This window comes from Sorex araneus, chromosome 2 (assembly GCF_027595985.1).
Source record: "Sorex araneus isolate mSorAra2 chromosome 2, mSorAra2.pri, whole genome shotgun sequence".
Taxonomy (NCBI): Eukaryota; Metazoa; Chordata; class Mammalia; order Eulipotyphla; family Soricidae; genus Sorex; species Sorex araneus.
In genome coordinates this window covers 288,954,016-288,972,682 of record NC_073303.1, presented here as the reverse complement: position 1 = coordinate 288,972,682, position 18,667 = coordinate 288,954,016, and the positions used below count along the sequence as shown (strand labels likewise).

At 40.7% G+C, this 18,667-nt stretch overlaps 1 non-coding gene across 1 annotated transcript; it reads right to left on the bottom strand.

Moving 5' to 3' along the window:
• Positions 1-4,680: 4,680 nt before the first annotated feature.
• LOC129402818 (U6 spliceosomal RNA) lies at positions 4,681-4,787 on the bottom strand. The gene has a single exon (XR_008628859.1). It is a non-coding gene; the product is annotated as a U6 spliceosomal RNA (small nuclear RNA).
• Positions 4,788-18,667: the final 13,880 nt, after the last annotated feature.

The following is an 18,667-nucleotide window of genomic DNA, read 5'->3' as shown; positions in this document are numbered from 1 at the left end:
AGAGAGAGAGAGAGAGAGAGAGAAAGAGACAGAGAGAGATTCAGAGACAGAGACAGAGAGACAGACAGAGAATGGCCACCCTAGTTTCAAAGCTGCCATTCCAATCCCGGAGTCACAGGTTGTACATCAAAAGAAAACACAGACCTGCAACTGGAACACATGTTGCATTTGTTCCACAATTCCACACTTACTCCTCTACTGCCAGAGAAGCTGAACACAATGCATGCAGGACACTGACCCAGATCCAGCCCCAGCCAGGAGACAGGGACCCTGTGGAAATCCTCCTCAAACATCCGCCCTTCCGTCTGCCTGACTTTTGGAATCAGTGAAGCAACTCCCGGTTCAGAGAGCATGTACACGTTAGCTGTCAGGCCATGCATGCAGCATCTGACAGCCCTAATATCACTGTTTGTATTATCAGACAATTACCAACCGAGCTCGTATTCATCATTTGACTAACAACTCGCGACAATGATTATTTTTCTTTTCCTGGCAAAACAAATATAGCAGCATTTTCTTTTCAGCATCCTCGCTGATGCTCCTTGGCATTCTATCAGCTGAAGGAGTTTTTTTTTTTTTAAAAAAAAAATGTTAGTCGTACTCCCCCACATCTCGCTAACTTTACAGTCCCCCATGGCATCTGTGTGCAGTGAACTGAGCTGTTGAGACTAAATGTAATTTGCAATCAAGCTTCTGTTAACATGGAAATGTACCGGCTGGTCTGCTGCAATATGGGTTCTCATTCTGTCTAGCATATGGTTGCATTAAATCCAGTCTCCAGAATGTCTCTTGTTACCACATTGTCAATCCGTGCAGAGAAGAGAACCCTAAAAAACCACTAAAGGAACATATTTTTGGAATTGGCTCTTCTATTGGATCTTGACAAGAGCTGTCCAAAGACATACTTGGTTACTTGAAATGAACTAGCCCTGTCAGAGCTATGCACACATACACACAAAGACACAGTAAACTTGAAACCCAGTTAGATACTCCATACTCACTGGCTTAGGAATTACGCTTGAGGACAAAGGCAAATGGGAAGGTGAAGACTCTGCTAGTTACGTTGGAGATTACTTTGCTGATTTTTTCCCCCTTGACATGTTAATATTCAGAGAGTCCCATTATATTAGATCTTACAGGACTCTAGCCGACTGTGAGCTAAAAAGGACAGGCTCTGGAATTAAATAAATTTGAGCTTGAAGCCTGATGCAATGCCTAGCTTGATGACTTTGAGTACTTTTTTGAGTACTTAAAAAAGTACTTTACGTTTTTTCAACCAGTTTTCTTATTGGTTAAATGGGACGTAATAAGAATATTAACACAATTTAGAATTGTGAGTGTATCTCTGTGTGTGGAGGGGGGGCATTAAATGTCTAGCAAATGACTCAATCAATGATACAGTGATGGACCATTAGTATTTGAAATCACATTTACCATTCCCATTCATAAATCAGATGCTTATTATCTCCCAAACCTCTTGCCTGTTCTACTGTTTTTGTCTTACACTTTTTAGGGATCCGGGAAGTCTATTCCTGCCCAAGTCAGCTTGTTCTCTTTGTGCAGCACTGTATGTACCTTTCCATTATAGTAAGTAAAAAACTTGTTTCTACCTATAGTCTTTCTTATGGGACACACAGATCAAATTTAACTGGGTCTTTTTTAGGGGGCACACAATGACCTTTTGGTATTTATAGAAGCTTCTATGCAAACTGCAAGCACTGTCCAGTATCATGAATAACTTCATATCCTGCATTTAATTAATACACTACTGTGCTGTGTACATTCTAACCTGGTCTCCAGCTTTACAGTCTGGGGTCTGTCCATGGGTATGCCCATGCTTGCATATGCCCATGTGGCACACCGTTTAGTGTTCAAGCGAGATATGATATCAGCCTGGCCATAACTTCTGTTTTTTTAAATTTTTTAAATTTATTTTATTTTATTGAATAACTGTGAAATAGTTACAAGCTTTCATGTTTGGGTTACAATCTCACAATGATCAAACACCCATCCCTCCACCAGTGCACATTCCCCACCACCAATATCCCCGGTATACCCCCCCTTTCCCGGCCTCCCCCTGCCTCCATGGCAGACAATATTTTCCCCATACTCTCTCTCTACTTTTGGGCATTATGGCTTGCAACACAGACACTGAGAGGTCATCATGTTAGGTCCATCATCTACTTTTGGCATGCATCTCCCATCCCAACTGGTTCCTCTAGCCATCATTTTTTTAGTGATCCCTTCTCTATTCCATCTGCCTTCTCCCCTCCGCTCATGAAGCAACAGACAGGAAAGCTGAAGGAAAAAGAGGCAAACAATTCATTTCTGCCTCAAAGAAGTTGGCAGACAGATTGAAGTAAATTCATATGGGCTAATAAAATTATATTTCGCCAGGTATAAGATGCTCTGGGACCAACTTAACCAATGTTGAGTAGCTTAAAAATCCGGAGACATATAATGATTGCAATGCTGTGAAATGGTGATATACTCAAAGATTGCACAAAGTGCTCTGAACACCTTGAGGAGAGAATTTGTTTCACAGATATTTATTGAGCTTCAGTGTGTTCTGACTCTACACCAAATATAGCCCTTGGAATTCATTAAGACTAATGCCTTGATTATTTCTGTGTATCAATTTAAATCAGAACATCCACAATATACTATTTATTGGGTTATTAAAACCTGTGATACATGTTACTGTCACTGTCACCCCATTGCTCATTGATTTGCTCAAGTGGGAACCAGTAACGTCTCCATTGTCAGACTTATTGTTACTGCTTTTGGCATATTGAATATGCCACGGGGAGCTTGCCAGGCTCTGCCGTGCATGCAGGATGCTCTCAGTAGCTTTCAAGGCTCTCCGAGAGGGGCGGAGGTATCGAACCCGGGTCAGCCGCGTGCATGGTGAATGCCCTACCCGCTGTGCTATCGCTCCAGTTACCGTGATACATGTAAAGAAGAAAAATAAGATGAGTGTCAGAATTAAAGGTGGGTGAGGTACCAAGATATGCTTCTATATGCTTCTTTAAGTTTAATTTAATTGAAGACCTGAGGAGTCGGGATAAAAGAGAGAGAGAGAGAGTGAGAGAGAGTGTGTGTGAGAGAGGACAGTTTGCATGTGTAGAAACCCATAAGAAGGCATGAACTTAAAACATTTGAGAAACTGGGAAAACCTGAGTGTCTGAGTGCTAGGGCAGTTTAGGAAAAACTTGGCCAATGATCCTACTAGGGGGTACCTTTTAGGCAGAAGAGACATGTACAGAAAAAGGTACAGGACTAGAGGGGACACACCAGTTCCAAAAGAATCCATCTGTGTTTCTTAGATGGCGTAGATGTGTGAAAAATTCCAGGAGTGGCAGGATATGGGAAAAAGGCGGGGCCACATCATAAATGGTTTAAAAAACATCAAGTGATTTATTATGGCTAAAAGCATCGTAGTATCTCTGAAGATTCAGAAAGCCATCAGCTGTCTCTCAACTTTTAAAATTCACATCTCTAGGTCTCTTCCTGTTCACAGGCTTTATGGAGAAGGTCACGAACATGCCATGCCTTTTGCATCTGTATCCTACCTCCACTTCTGTGGCCAATAGTTGATGTTGCTTACATTAAATCCCATCTCCTAGTTTCCACTTTGCTCCCTGCTTTGAGAAGTGGTCTGTGGAAGCTTTCACTTTGCTTCGCTCTGTCGCATGGTGCTAAGAACCCTTAGTTATGAGGAATCAGTAGCTCTGAAAACCCTTGAGCCTCCAACCTCCACTCCCTCTGCTTCAGTGGCATTTGTCACCTGCTTCTCTGTTCTGAAGGGAAGGTTTCACCCAGAGGTCTGAAGGATGAATCATAACAAGATACAGATATTTTCAACTGTCAATCAGCCCTCCCTTACAAAGATCACAGAAATCTGAGGCTTGTTAGACTGTTTAGCCCAGCACTCAAGCTCAGCAAAGAAACTCTTTAGATTCATTTAATTAGAGAAACCAAATACTTCCAAACACACTTACTGTCAGCCATTTCCCATTGCCTCATTAATAGTCTTTAAAATTTTTGCACCTTCAATATTGTAATGTTGGTTTTTTTTTTAATTCTGTTAGCATCAGAACTCCATGGACTCAAAACATTTTGCCAAAGAATAGTAGAAGAGTTATAAGATGGTGGTCATAATTCTTGGACCAGTATCATTAGAAATTATTGAATATGGTATTTTTAGACTCATCTTTCCATGTAGAGACTAGATAAAGTGATCATTCAAGTTTGATCTTTTTGTATTAACATTATTAAGACCCTCTTTTCTCATAGTCTTCCAATTTTTTTCAAAAGGCCTTTTAATCAATCAGCTCATTTTTATAAAATATTGAAGTTAAGTGAGGCCATGAATATTATATCTGTTCAACAGATGAGAATACTGGGGTTCAGAGTAGATCTTTCAGGATGACAATTCTGCACACAAAGTCCCTTCCACTTCCTAAACCCTCCTAGAGATGTAGAAAACTGACAGTGACTACACCGTTTTAGGTCTGAGTGGCCTCAGATACTTTTTTGTCAGCAACTTAACTAGGGTTAAGTGGCTCTACAAAAGATTATAAATTCAACTCAGATTCATAGCGATTTGTCTTTCAATTGTTCCAGTTGGGTCTAAGCACTGTCTTTTCAACCTAGCTGAACGTCACTGTTCCTTTTTTTTTTATAATGGAACACTTCACAAGTTTGCATGTCATCCTTGCACAGGGGCCATGCTAATCTTCTTTGTATCCTTTCAATTTTAGTAGATGTGCTGTGGAAGCAAGCACCACTGTTCCTTTAAGTCGGGAACATTTCAAATTTGACCAGCAACCCACGGTCAAGAAACAGTCTCTTAGCCCATCTCAAATATTCACTATTTTTTCATTCAAGCTGACACCTGTGTGGAGTAGAATCAATAATATTCTGAGGTTGAAAGAATGTAGTGATGATTGTACTTCCTAGTTCTTTACTTCATTGCATACATACAGTGCTGACTTGGGAAGTAACTTCTCATTTTTATCACAACATGTAGGAAATAAGGCCCTGCTAAGGTGCACAATGTATCCAGTGGTAAACAGTTGATGTGGAAATTTGGGACTTAGATATTGGATCTTGGTCTGAGACAGAGGGCTTACTCCATTGTTTTCAGGACAGCTCCCCAAATATCTACTTTTTTCTTTTGTTTCCTTTCCCTTTGGCTCTCTCATTTTTCTTTGGGACTTGCCAGGAATTCTTTCTGAAATTTTCAAAACAAAACTGCTTTCTAGAAACACTTCCATAGAATTCCCATGTATTTTAGCTTACATTTAAAACTGAATTTTCCCTCTTTTTAAAAGGATAGATTATTGGACCAGAGCGATAGTACAGCTAGTTGGGCACTTGTCTTGCATGTGACCAATCAGGGTTCGATCCCCATCATCCCATATGGTCCCCTGTGCACTGCAAAAAGTAATTCCTGAATACAGAGCCAGGAGTAACCACTGAGCATTGCTGGATGTGACCCAAAAAGCAAAATAAATAAATAAAATAAAATGATAGACTATTTTCTATTATCTTCTCATTTCCTATCACAAACACTTTTTGATACTTACTACAGTCCTGTCATTAAGAATATAATGATGAGCCATCCTATATCCCACATGATCTGGATTTAATGTACTTGTGATAGGAAATTCATCCTGTGAATAAACTTCAACGATGTGAATCCATATAACTCATAGAGAATCATTTATTCCTACCATTTTTAGAGGTTTTTGTCTGTCATTTAGAAATTAAGAATATTTAGCCAAATACTATGCAAGGTGTCAGATAGACAACAAAGAGGAAAAGATGCATGGAATTTTGTTGGGATTTCATATACCAAAACAAAGAAGAGAGTTATATCATCTAACAAGATTTGCACTAGAGGTCACATAGAGATACTTCTCAATAGTTCTGGGAACAGGTAATACTGTTGGTAGGTTCCTAAGGGTTTCCTCTTTGAATATAGAAGCTAAATTTACCTCTATCCCAGGATTAGAGGCTGAGTTCAGTGTAGTGTGAGTTTTATCTTGGTTATTGCTGGCATTTTGGAACAGATTATTGTAAAATTGATTTGTGGGGATTTCGAAGAAAAGACAATGAGGACCAGAAGTTAGTGCAATAGTTGACCACAATAGGTCATGGTAGCAGACTACATTTCCCTTTTTCGTTGTGCCACTAAATTGCAAATCAGGAGGACAAACGTTTTTGATTGGTTTGGTGCCAGTCCTGGCCATGCTGGAGGATTGCTCCTGACTCTGAACCCAGGAATTATTCCTGGAGGTGCTTGAGGGACTGACCATATGGGATGTCAGGGACCATCAAATCCCAAATTGGCTGTGTACAAGGCAAATACTTTACCTGCTATACTATCTCACTGGTCCAGGAGGAGGGACTTTTAGCAGTGGACTAAACATGCACTTGGTAACCTCAATTCTGAGATCAGAGTCCAGTGGTTTATTTTCATTGAACACTGTTCACTTCCTTGCTTTGCTTTCTTGTATGTCACATATTAGTGAGATGATTTGGCATTTGCTCTACTTCTAGTTTATTTCACTTAACATGACACCCTCTAATTCCATCCAAGTTGTACCAAAAGGCAAGATTTCATTTTTTTCTTATAGCTGAGTAGTATTCCATTGTGTGCATATATACTACAATTTCTTTACTTGGGTTGTGTCCAGGTCTTGACTGTTATAAATAGCACTGCAATAAAGATATGTGTGCATATATCTTTTTTGAATTAATGTTTTTGTGTTCTTTGGATAGCTGCCAAGGAGTAGAAGAGCTGGATCATATGATAATCCTATTTTTAATTTTTAGAGAGCTCTCCATACTGTTTTCCATAGAGTCTGAACCAGCTGTCGGTCCCACCACAGAGAATGAGGTTTCATTTTCACTGCATCCTAGCAAACATTGGTTGCTTCTGGACTTTTTTGATATAGGCATTTCTCACTGGTTTGAGGTGCAATCTCATTGTCATTTCTTTGATAATCAGTGATTATGAATAATTTTTATGCACCTGCTGGCCACCGGCATTGGCATTTCTTCTTTGAGGAAGTAGCTATTCAACTCTTCTCTCTATTTTAGTTTTTGGGAGGAAGGGGGTCATTTAGTATTTATTAAGTTTTGTTGAGTGCATTGTGTATTTTGGATGTTAACCCTGTCTCATGTATGGTGTAAGAACGTTTCCTCCCATTCAGTAGGATGGATTTTATACTTTAAATACATTTTTATTTTTCTGGTCTTAAAGTTGAATTATCTGTAAAAAACCACATGGCTCTGCTTTAAAATTTTACTTTTAGGCACCCTTTTTAGGTGTATAATAGTGTTAGTGGTAGAGTTTCATGCATAAATCATTCCAGCATTACATTCCCATTCCAGCAGTGTGTCTACCTCCCTCCACTATTATCCCAATGCCGCCCCCATTCCATTTCACCATACCCCCAGGCCCCAGCAGGACAAGTTTCCTACTGAAGATTTTTATAACCATAGTGTCTTTTAAAGTGCAGAGACCTTTAAGTTTGATATAACTGCATTTGTTTTGTTTCTACTTTTGCTTATTTTTTGCCAATGTGCTCAGATCATTCGAGACTGTTTTAACATCAGTATCACGGAGAACTCTGTTTTTCTAAATGTGTTTTATGCATTAAAACAAAAAACTATTGTTGAGTTCTTTCATCCATTATGAATTGTTGTGTGTGGTGTGAGATAGGGATCAGGTTTCTTTCTTTTTTTTCAAGTCTGCCTAACCCATCTGTTAACAAGGCTTTCCTTTCTCCACCTAATACTTCTAGCTCTTTATTATTGATCATTGATTAACTGTTCAAGATGTAATCTGAAGGTTTATTCTGGGCTCTCAATTCCATTTCATCTTTATAAGAATTTGCTTTTATTTCAGTTCAACATACTTCTGATTACCTCATCTTCATATCATAATTTAAAGTCAAGGAGTGCAATGCCTACCATTTTCATTTTTTCCTAAGATTGCTTAAACTATTTGGGGTGTTCTATGGTTCCAGGCAAATTTTAGTAGCATTTCTTGTATATACTTAAAGGTCATGGGAATTTTTATATGGATTGCTTTAAATTTGTATAGTGCTCTGGCCATTTTCAATAATTTTAATCCTTCCAATATGTGCATGGGATATTTTCTATGTACTTCTGTTTAATTTTTCTTTTATTAATAACAATAATTTTTATCATAGGTCTTTTATTATCTCTTTTGTTAAGTTGATTCTTTGGTTCTATTGATTTATGCATAATTTAAATTCACTCTATTTTTAAAAGTCCTTTATTCTCTTAGGCAAAATTGGTTGTTCTTTATATACTTTCTTAAGATTTGAGGTTAGGTTATTTATTTCATCCTTTTCTTGTTTCCTGATACCATTTCGTATTGCTATGAACTTCTATCTTTATACTGCCTTTGCTATGTCCCATATGTTCTTTTAAAGTCTGTCTTCATTTTGTTCTTTTCCAGGAATCTTTTGATTTATTCTTTGATTTCCTTTTTCACCAAGTGGTTGTTTAATAGTATGCTGTTTAGTCTTCAAATGTTTGTGTTTTGTCCATATCCTTTTTTCTTAATGGTTAATATCTACTTTCATAGCATTGCTGTCTGAAAAGAAACATGATATTATTTCTATTTTAATGACAATGGACATTATTTTTGTAGCCCAGCATGTGGTTGAACATCTTCATGTGTTTTGGTGAAGAAGAACATTTTTGTGAGGGAGGTGGAGAGACTTTTATATAAGCCCAGTAATTCCAACTTTTCATTTGGGTTGGTATTTTATTGATGTTCAGTTTGTATGATTTTTACAATAATGAGATTGTGGTTTTAAAGTCACTATTACTATTATCTATTGTCAGTGTTTCTCCTAAGGTACATCAGTAGTTGCTTTAAGGACATAAATATATATATATATATATATGTATATATATACGTGTGTATATATATCCTTATATAACGAACGAGACTCCGATAAATTATAAATATAAATGATAACATTTTACATATTTATGTATACAATGAAAGGCATATATATATATACACATATATGGGTTGGGAAAAATGATGCACTGTAGCACTGTCATCCTGTTGTTCATCTGTTTGCTTGAGCGGGCACCAGTAATATCTCCATTGTGAGATTTGTTGTTGCTGTTTTTGGCATATTGAATACACCACAGGTAGCTTGCCAGGTTCTGCCCTGCGGGTGAGATACTCTCGGGCTCTTGGATCTTGCTGGGCTCTCTGAGAGGGGCAGAGAAATCGAACCTGGGTCAGCCGCGTGCAAGGCCCTACCCAAACGTTCCAGTCCTACATATATGGGTAAAAGTTATATTCTCTTATCTTATCTTATCTTATCCCTTTTTTATTACTCTCTTTAGTTGGAACTATATTTTGTCATATACAAATATGACCACCTCTGCTTTTTTGTCATTTCAGAAATTTTTTTAGAGTTGGTGATGACCCTTCCATTCAGCAATAAGACCTCATATGAATTGTTAACTCACAGTTTAAAAAGCTAGGTTTTAGGTTATCATTTGTCTTTATGATTGACTTTTAAATTTGTATTTATCATGAAAATTCAAGTAAGTTCTTGTAAGCTGAAGAAAGATTTTTGCTGTTACTGTTTTTGGTTTGCTTGTTCCTTGAACCCTTAAGCCACTCTGAGATTTTCTATAGACTAAGATTTTCAACCTATTGATAGTTACAAAAATTACTGCTATCAGGGAATTCATTGTCATATTTTTCTGTGAGGATATAGGGTATTCTCCTAGTGTTCTTTCCCTTATTTTCTTACTGGCCCCAAGCGATTGACCTTTGTAATCATCTGCTCCCATTTGCCTTATCTTGTGAGCTTCTTTTGAGTATCTTTGCTTTGATTTTACTATGATGAGATTGAGTTTACCAAGTAAATTTACAATTAAAATTCTTAGCTTGTTCTCCTTTTTGGATTTAAAACAAGTTAGTCTAGTTCATTCTGGGAATCACTTCTACTACACTCTTTTCTCCATTTCTAAAATGTGTTTTTCTGGTTTTCCTGCCTTTTATAGAGTACCATTAAGCATTTCCTGCAAAGCTGGTTTAGAGGTAATAAATGTCTCTAGCTGTTATTTGTCTGAAAATGCTTTTATCATTCCTTCAAATCTGAGTGAAAAACTGGTCCGATGAAAGATCCTTGGTAATTTTCATTAAAGACTTTGAATATATCACATCATTTCCTTTGTCCTGTTAAATTTCATTTGCGAAGTACAGTGAAATCTTATATGTGAGTTTTTGTTTTTCTGCCTAGGGGACTCTTATTCTCTTGCATTCTTGCCTTTTTTGCTTCCAGTGTATCTTGGTGTTCCTCCTGGTCAGATTATTGTTTTAACTTTTTGGACTTCCCAGAGAAAGGTCTATGACAGTGTCCTCAGATAGGGCAAATTCTAGGTTATTATTTCTTCTGCTGGCAGTTCTTTCCCTTTCACTCTTTCTTCAACCCCTTTTATGAAAATATTGCTCCTCTTTGTATCCTACAACCCTTTTATTTTTCAACATATAAAAAGTGTTTTTTCTCTGATCTCATCTTTCCTGATTATTTCTTCTATCTTGTTCTCTAGGTTCACTTTTTAGATTCTTTTATATTGATGTGAAGTTGCACTATTATATTTTTTAGTCCCACTATTAATAATTTCTGTTGGAATTTTGCATAACTTTCATCATTTCCCTTTTTCATTTTACTGGGATACGCCACAAAATTCTTCATTTTATTGACCATCGATAGAATTGTAGCTTGGGGGATTAGAAAACTCTGGTGTACTTGAAAATCTTCCCAGACTTTTATCCTCATCCATGGCTGAGGGTGAATTCCCCCATTTCTTCTTTATGCCTTTTTCTAGGTTAGGACTAGGGATGACAACCCAGACAATGCTGTCCTGAGGGACAACTATCAGGTAGCAAGTTGGTCCCTGTGACCAACTGACTTTGTGGATGAATGAGCACTGGGGATCTATGGTTTCAAGTGCCCCCAAACTACTGCAGTTCTGAAAGGGAGGAAGCCTGGACCCTAGTTTTGCTGGTGACTGACAGAATATATGAAGCCAAAGTCTGGCTTGGCTGAGCAATGGCCAAAACTATAGTTACATGGACCCACTAACAGCTGCTCAGTGATCTGATCTTCAAATTGTGTGTGTGTGTGTGTGTGTGTGTGTGTGTGTGTGTGTGTGTGTGTGTGGTGAGAGTGAGCAGCGGGAGGGGTTCGAGGAGGGAGATTGCATTTGGCAGCATCTGGCTATAATTGGAGAGTCAAAGTTCAGTAGCTCTGGGAAGTGACCAAGTGTTTGGGTGGACCTGTGGCACTAAATTTGCTGGGTATTTGCTTCCTTCCACCTGAACTAAGTCTTGTGCATCTCAACATGTGCTTCTCAACATCCTTCAGGGCTACATGGAAGCAGGTTTGAAAGAGGACAAGGGGGCACAATCATTGCAACCCTGTGATAGGTACTGTATTGAATTCGAATGCTAAGTTGGGCTGTCAGATATATTAGATTTCAGGCAACCAGAGGAACCTTTTAACCAGCTTTGAAGAACATGGGCCACAGTGACTTCAGGCTTGTCCACAGACAGACGAGAACTGTGAGCCAGATTAGCTCAACCTCAGATTCAGATTAAACATGTCCCTGAGATGGTGCTTGGGCATTTATACCAACGAGGCGTAAGTGGCGATCCGGATCTCTATTCCAGCAGAGCCTGGCAGATTTCTGTCTGCCCCACACTTTTCTACAGGCTGGAGGCGAGGTCTCTTTGTCATATAAAAATGCCTTGAGATGCTTTATCTGTTTGGTAGCAGAGCACAAGAAAAACTGGCTGGGGCTGGGTCTGTCAATGTGGATAAGCAAATGTAAGTGGTCAACTGGACAACCAGCCCGGGATAGGTGGGGTGTGGCTCAGGAATGGCAGGACCCTGCAAGGCTGCCAGGGGCAGCTCACAACTCAGAGTTCAACTCCATGCCTTTTCGATAGCACAGCAGTTGGGCGTTCGCCTTTCACGCTGCCGACCTGAGTTCAATTCCTCTGTCCCTCTCAGAGAGCCTGGCAAGCTACCGAGAGTATTGCGCCCACACAGCAGAGCCTGGCAAGCTACCCGTGGTGTATTTGATATGCCAAAAAACAGTAACAAGTCTCACAATGGAGACGTTACTGGCACCCGCTCAAGCAAATCTATGAGCAAGGGGATAACAGTGACAGTGACAGTTTCTCAGTGGATTGGGAAACAGAACTGGTCATGAGGGTTACCTGGGAACTCAGTGGACCCTCACCTTATTTCTATGGAAGCACACAATTGAAATCTGCCAATGGATGGTGGTGGTCAGTGACAGGTCATACCCTCTGAGCTATCCGAGCTCTTCTATGTGTTCCTCTACCCTGTTTCTCCATTACTGCTAGAAATCTCACTGCAAGGATCCCTCTCCCCAACGGATACTCAACCCTGGTGATTCCCTCTGCCAAAACTCAAGCAGACTCTGCATTCAATCTGATCATTGGTATAAATTTTGCAGTGGAAAAGAGCTAGACAGACACCACTCTGTACTTGGTCATGTTGGCCTTCTTCCCTACTTACTTTTTAAAAAAATAGGTAAATTCTGGATGGTAGCGATAGCACAGCGGGTAGGACATTTGCCTTGCATGCAGCTGACCCAGGTCGACTCCTCTGTCCCTCTCAAGAGCCCAGCAAGCTACCAAGAGTATCCCGCCCACACGGCAGAGCCTGGCAATCTACCTGTGATGTATTTGATATGCAAAAAACAGTAAAAACAAGTATCACAATGGAGACACTACTGGTACCCGCTCGAGCAAATCAATGAACAATGGGAGGACAGTGTTACAGTGCTACAGGTAAATTCTGAGGTCTGAAAGTATTAATGAGCCCTATGACCATTTTAGTAGTGGTTAAGGGTCCACCACGCAGGGCCAAGGATCAAACTCATGGTGTTGCATATGCCAGGCATGTCTCTACCCCTGAGTCATGTTTCTAGCCCTCTATTGCTCAGAAATTGCCTTCACATTATGAACAACTATAACTCAGAGTTTCTATGAAGCTCAACATATGTCAGGCACTTAACTCTGTGTGTTAATGTTGATTTAATTAGCTGTTTGTGTTTGAGCAAAAAGGAGAAAACACAAAGAGATCTTACACTGACTTTATACCTGGCAGATATTTTCATACATAGGCAGGGCTGTTGTGTTAAAGAAAATAGACATAATTGATCTATATTGTTCTAAAGCAAAAAAAAAAAAAATTAACCAGTGAGAATGTAACAGCTCCATTGTTGTTCTGCAATGGTTGTGACCCCTGGGACAGGACATTTTCTATGAGCTCACCTGGTTTTCCTGACGAGGGCTGTCACAGGGGAAGTTGACCTGACATAAGGAGGCTCAGGGGGACATTCACCCACACAACATTTGTGCGCCCCCATTACTGAATATGCTTCGTGTGTGGCTCAACCCACGCAGAGAAGACTGTCAGTGTCCTTGGAGGAGTGAGGAAGGCCTCTCACAGGTTACTGAGAAAAGGTTTCTCTGGGAGAGAAGGCATTCAATCCAGAGTCAGTGCAGAGGTTAAGGGATGAGAGATCACGATGACATCTTCTTTTTTTTTTTTTTTTTTTTGATGACCAAGGCAGCATTTATTTATTTATTTTTTTTATTTTTTTTATTTTTTATTGTGGAAAGTTACAAAGTTACAAAGTTTTCAGGTTTAAATCTCAGTTATACAATGCTCGAATGCCCATCCCTTCACCAGTGCTCATATTCCACCAAGAATCCCAGTATAGCTCCACCCCGCCCCCTCACACCCAAACCCCCCCACGCCCCTAGCCCCCCCACCCTAAGCCCCCCCCGCCAAGGCAGCATTTAAAGGGCCACCTGCCAAGGAACCCCCACAAAGACCAACAAACCAAGAGCTCTAAGGATGGTGGGGGAGGATTTCCCTACAGCTTTCAGACGGAACAAAATCCTACTGATGTCTATTTTTTTTTGTGTGTGTGGAGGGTGTGTGGACTGGGTTTTGCAGTGATATATAGGCTGCTTGTGTTGTTCCTGGAAGTTTTTAGGGACTGGAGGAGTTGGCCACGGTCAAGAATAGCATCTTAACTCGGGCCTGAGTCTGCCGGACAATTTCTTGGCTTGTGGACTTGCAGCCTTTGGAACTGTTAGACAACATTTTTCTTTTCTTTTCTTTTTTGACTTTTTGTTTTGATCTTTCTTGGGAGGGAAGGGGAGCAGGTAGGGAGTTAGTCCTGGCTCTGCACTCAGGAATTACTCCTGGCAGAGCCCTGGGGACCATTGGGAAGCCGGCGATTGAACCTGGGTTGGTCACATGCAAGGCAAATGTACTATCTCTCTGGCCCCCAAACAATGCTTTTCTGTCATTTTATGGCACCTAGCTGATGGCACAGAGTGGTGTGGCCATATTAGCAAATGCATGCAAAGGGTTCAGCGCAGAGCTGGTATGTTAGGTGCCACCTACAGTTGTTGGGGCAAAGGCAGGTGTCTCTGCATGTTTGTGCACATGTGTGCAGAAGCATGTCTGTATGTCCATGAGTGTGTTTGACATGCTCTAAAATCCCTTGGTTTAGCTGTGGAAATAAGCTAACCAGAGATAGTATCTCGCTCTGTCACCCATACATGCAGTCACTGAAGAGTTTGGGGGTAAGCATGTAGGAGGGGCATTGGGGGAGGGATAAGGGGGAGGAGAAGAGAATTTGGGCCATTCCTGAAGGTGCTCCAGGCATACTTCTGCCTCTGTGCTTAAAGTCAGCCCTGATGGTGTTTAAGAGACCACCCATAGTGCGAGGGATCTAAACCAGGGTAGCAGTGGCAATAGCCGTATGCAAACCAAGCACCTTCCCTTCTGTCCTATTTGTCCGCCCTGGTCACTCAGCTTTTAAAGCTCTTCAGCTTTGGGGAGGCTCACAAAAACCCAAGGTGTCTGAAGCAGAGCCAGGATGGGAATCCAGGCTTGATGTTGACATCTTCTTTTTGTTGTTTTGTTTCTGTTTGGGGGCCACACCTGGTGGTGTTCAGGGCATACTCGGGGCTCATTCCTGAGGTCTTGGAGGACCACCTGGAATGACAGAGACTGAATCCAAGTCAGCCGCCTGCTAGGCAAGCAATTACCCACTGTACTATTGCTCCGGCTTCCAAAACATGACAATGATTACTGGGAGTAGATCGCCAGGACACCAGGGGTCAGACTGCAGTGCAGTCGCAGAGTACTCCGTGGAGGGTGCTGAGGGTCAGACTCCCTCCTGATCTTGTGCATGAGGCTGCACAAGTGAGAGCCTGGATTCTTCTGTGCTTTGTTTGGGTGTTTCCTCGGTGTGAGCGACGTGAGTTCAAAGAGCTAGGTCTTCTAGGTCGGTGGGTTCACCTGGCTTCCCCAGAATTAGATATGGTTTATCAATTTGACAGAATGGAATAATAAATAGATAAAAGCAATATGGGTCTCTCCTGTAAAGCATGAATTTATAGCATACTTAATGAAAAGGTCTTGAGTCCTTTGAAGCTTTTGGAGCCACCGATTTTAAAAATAATAAGAATTACTTGTATAGAGTACAGTAGGTAAGGTGTTTGTCTTGCACGCAGTCAGTCTGGGTCCCTGGCATCCCATTTGGTCCCTGGAGCCCACCAGGAATGATTCCTGAGTACAGAGTTAGGAATAACCCTAGAGTTTTCCCAGGCAAGGCTAAAAAAAAAAAAAAAAAGCAATAACAAAGATTTACTTGTAGAGAGTGGTGACTTCTGCAGGGAGTTTCTGCTAATGATAGTAGCAATTGCTAGAAGGTATATGGTAGTCCAGGAAACGGACTAAATACTCTCCATGCACTATTGCTTATTTAGTACAACATCCCTTTGAGATCCATCTATCTATCTATCTATCTATCTATCTATCTATCTATCTATCTATCTATCTATCTATCTATCCATCACATTTCCTTAATGAGAAGATAAAATGTAGAGAGGAAAAAGTATACCCATTCCTTTGTCTTAGCTGGATTTGGCACTATAAATTCCTGAGTTTGCGTCTTAAGCAATTTACTCTCCATGAATAAGACATATTGACCAAAGAGTTGGTAGGTAGCCAGTGAACCCCATCTGAGCTTCAGTGCTCCAGAATCTTTGAGCCTCACATTTCGTTTTTTTCTCTTCTCTAGCAGAGGACAAAGGAAAAGAACAGAGCACATCTGGAGGACCTGAACTTCATAGATGGAGACACAGAAAACAGGAGATCACAGAAAAGTGTGAGCAGAATTCTCCTGCATTCCAGAGGTGAAGAACTATACAGACGAAACAGCGGGAAGTAGAAAGGTGAAACTTCTTTAGCTTTTTCAAGTCTGGAAGATCCTTTGGAACTATTTTCTCTTTGATTTTTTATGTCAACTGGACCTCTTCTCCCTATGAGAGCCCTCTGCCTTGAGGAGCTCCAAAGACGAGTGTGAGTTTAAAGACTCTAGCAGATTCTAGTTTGTAGATTTCCTTTCCAACCTGGTGATCTACAGTGGGGAAGGAAGCAGGAATCCAGGAAAACACTGTCTTCAAAAGTCAGTCGACACGTTTGGCTGACATTTCTTGCTGTCCACGTCTGGCAGATGGAGGTGAGCAGGAGGTTTAGGAACTTCAACAGATGGCTGAAATCAGTGGGTGTTGGTCGTCATCATTCTTTCCTTTTGAAAAGATGGTCACTTTTTGCTTACAGAAAATCAAGCTCTTCTTTCCTAGAACAAACATAATTATTTTCCAAAGTATGGGGGGAATGTTTCCAGAAAGTGGCAGAATCTAAGCATTACAATGGCTGTTGGAGGTTTGGATTCAGTGACGTGTCTTCTAACCAATCAGATGTCCTGGTCTCTGCAGAGATTAGTTGATCTGTCTGCAAGGGCAGAGATAAAATCCAACTTGACCCTTTCTTGTGATGGGTAAAGGGAAAAACGTCCACACACTGCCATCTGGCGGCTGTTACTTGTCACTGCATGTTGAAGGATAAAACTCACTCAACAAGGACTAGGAAAAGGCCAGGAGTTCTGCCAATTTAACAAAGTATCAATAAACAGAGCCTGATTACTGCCCTTAATGGGCTTCCCTGGGAATGGAAGAAACTGACATGTTAATAAATAATTAGAACCTGAAAAATACCATTTTAAGGAAAAGTTGTCAAGTGTTACCAAAGCAAAGGATGTCTGGGGTGATTTTAGAGTTAGAGCTTGAAGTTAGTTAATGCTGCTAAGTGTTAGCACTGTGAAAATTGAAGTTAGTTAACATTAGAGTTAACACTGCCGGCAGGAGCAGAAATAAGGAAAACAGCAAGAGCAGAACCGTGCAGCAAGTTGTTTGTGTAGGCTGTTGGGAAGTCAAGAACGTGGGATGAAAGAGTCAACAAAAAAGTTGGAAGATAAAAATCAGACTGTGAAAAGTCTTGCCAGTCTGACGATGTGAGGCAATGTCTACTTAAGATTACTTAGCAAGATGATGACAGGATAAGATTTTCATGGCGAAATAAAGTGGACAGTGGGTCTACAGATACTTTCCCTGTTAAATTCTTCTCGGAAAGGCCTCCTGGGGAGCAGCTGAAACCTGAATAATACTGACTGAAACAAAAGTGGGATCCAGGGGCTGGAGCCATAGCACAGCGGGGAGGGCGTTTGCCTTGCTCACGGCCAACGGGGTTCAATTCCCAGCATCCCATATGGTCCCCTGAGCACCACCAGGAGTAATTCCTAAGTGCAGAGCCAGGAGTAACCCGTGAGCATTGCTGGGTGTGATCCAAAAAGCTAATAAAAAAAAATGTGGGGTCCAAACCTGTGTTCCCTGTGCTGGCACTGGTAGTTGCCTCTGGTTATTGTACAAGTAATGGCCATTCATTACTGTGCTGTCTTTAAAGACCATATTTTCTTGTTCCTGGGCTGGAGCGATAGCACAGGGGTAGGGTGTTTGCCTTTTATGCGGCCGACCCGGGTTAGATTCCTCCGCCCCTCTCGGAGAGCCAGGCAAGCTACCGAGGGTATCGCGCCCCCACGGCAGAGCCTGGCAAGCTAACTGTGCATATTGGATATGCCAAAAACAGTAACAACAAGTCTCACAATGAGAGATGTTACTGGTGCCCGCTCGAACAAATCGATGAGCAACGGGATGACAGTGACAGTGACTTTCCTGTCCCTATTAGAGTATAGGCATACATAAGCCGAGTTTGAAATCTTTCCTATGTTAATTAATTATTTGTAACATTCTAAATGCTACTTTTAAAGATTTAATTTTTATAGTCACTTAGGATTCTTTCTTAGTAATATTAAGAGGAAGGCACAGAGATTGTCCCTGTAATCCTGCCTCTCCCATTATCAGCATTCCCGCCTCCCCCCCAGACTCACATAGTTGCTATAACAGATAAATCTGCATTGCCACATAATCATTGCCATACCAAGTCCAATGCTTTTTATCAGGGCTCACTCTTGCATGTTCTCTAAGTTTGGACAAACTATTCATTAGGACAAGTGTCTCTTATTATATTTTCATACAGAATATTTTCACAGTCCAAAAATTCCCCTGTGCTCTGTCTATCCATCTTTCTCCTCAAATTCCTGACAATCTTTTGTCCTGTATCTA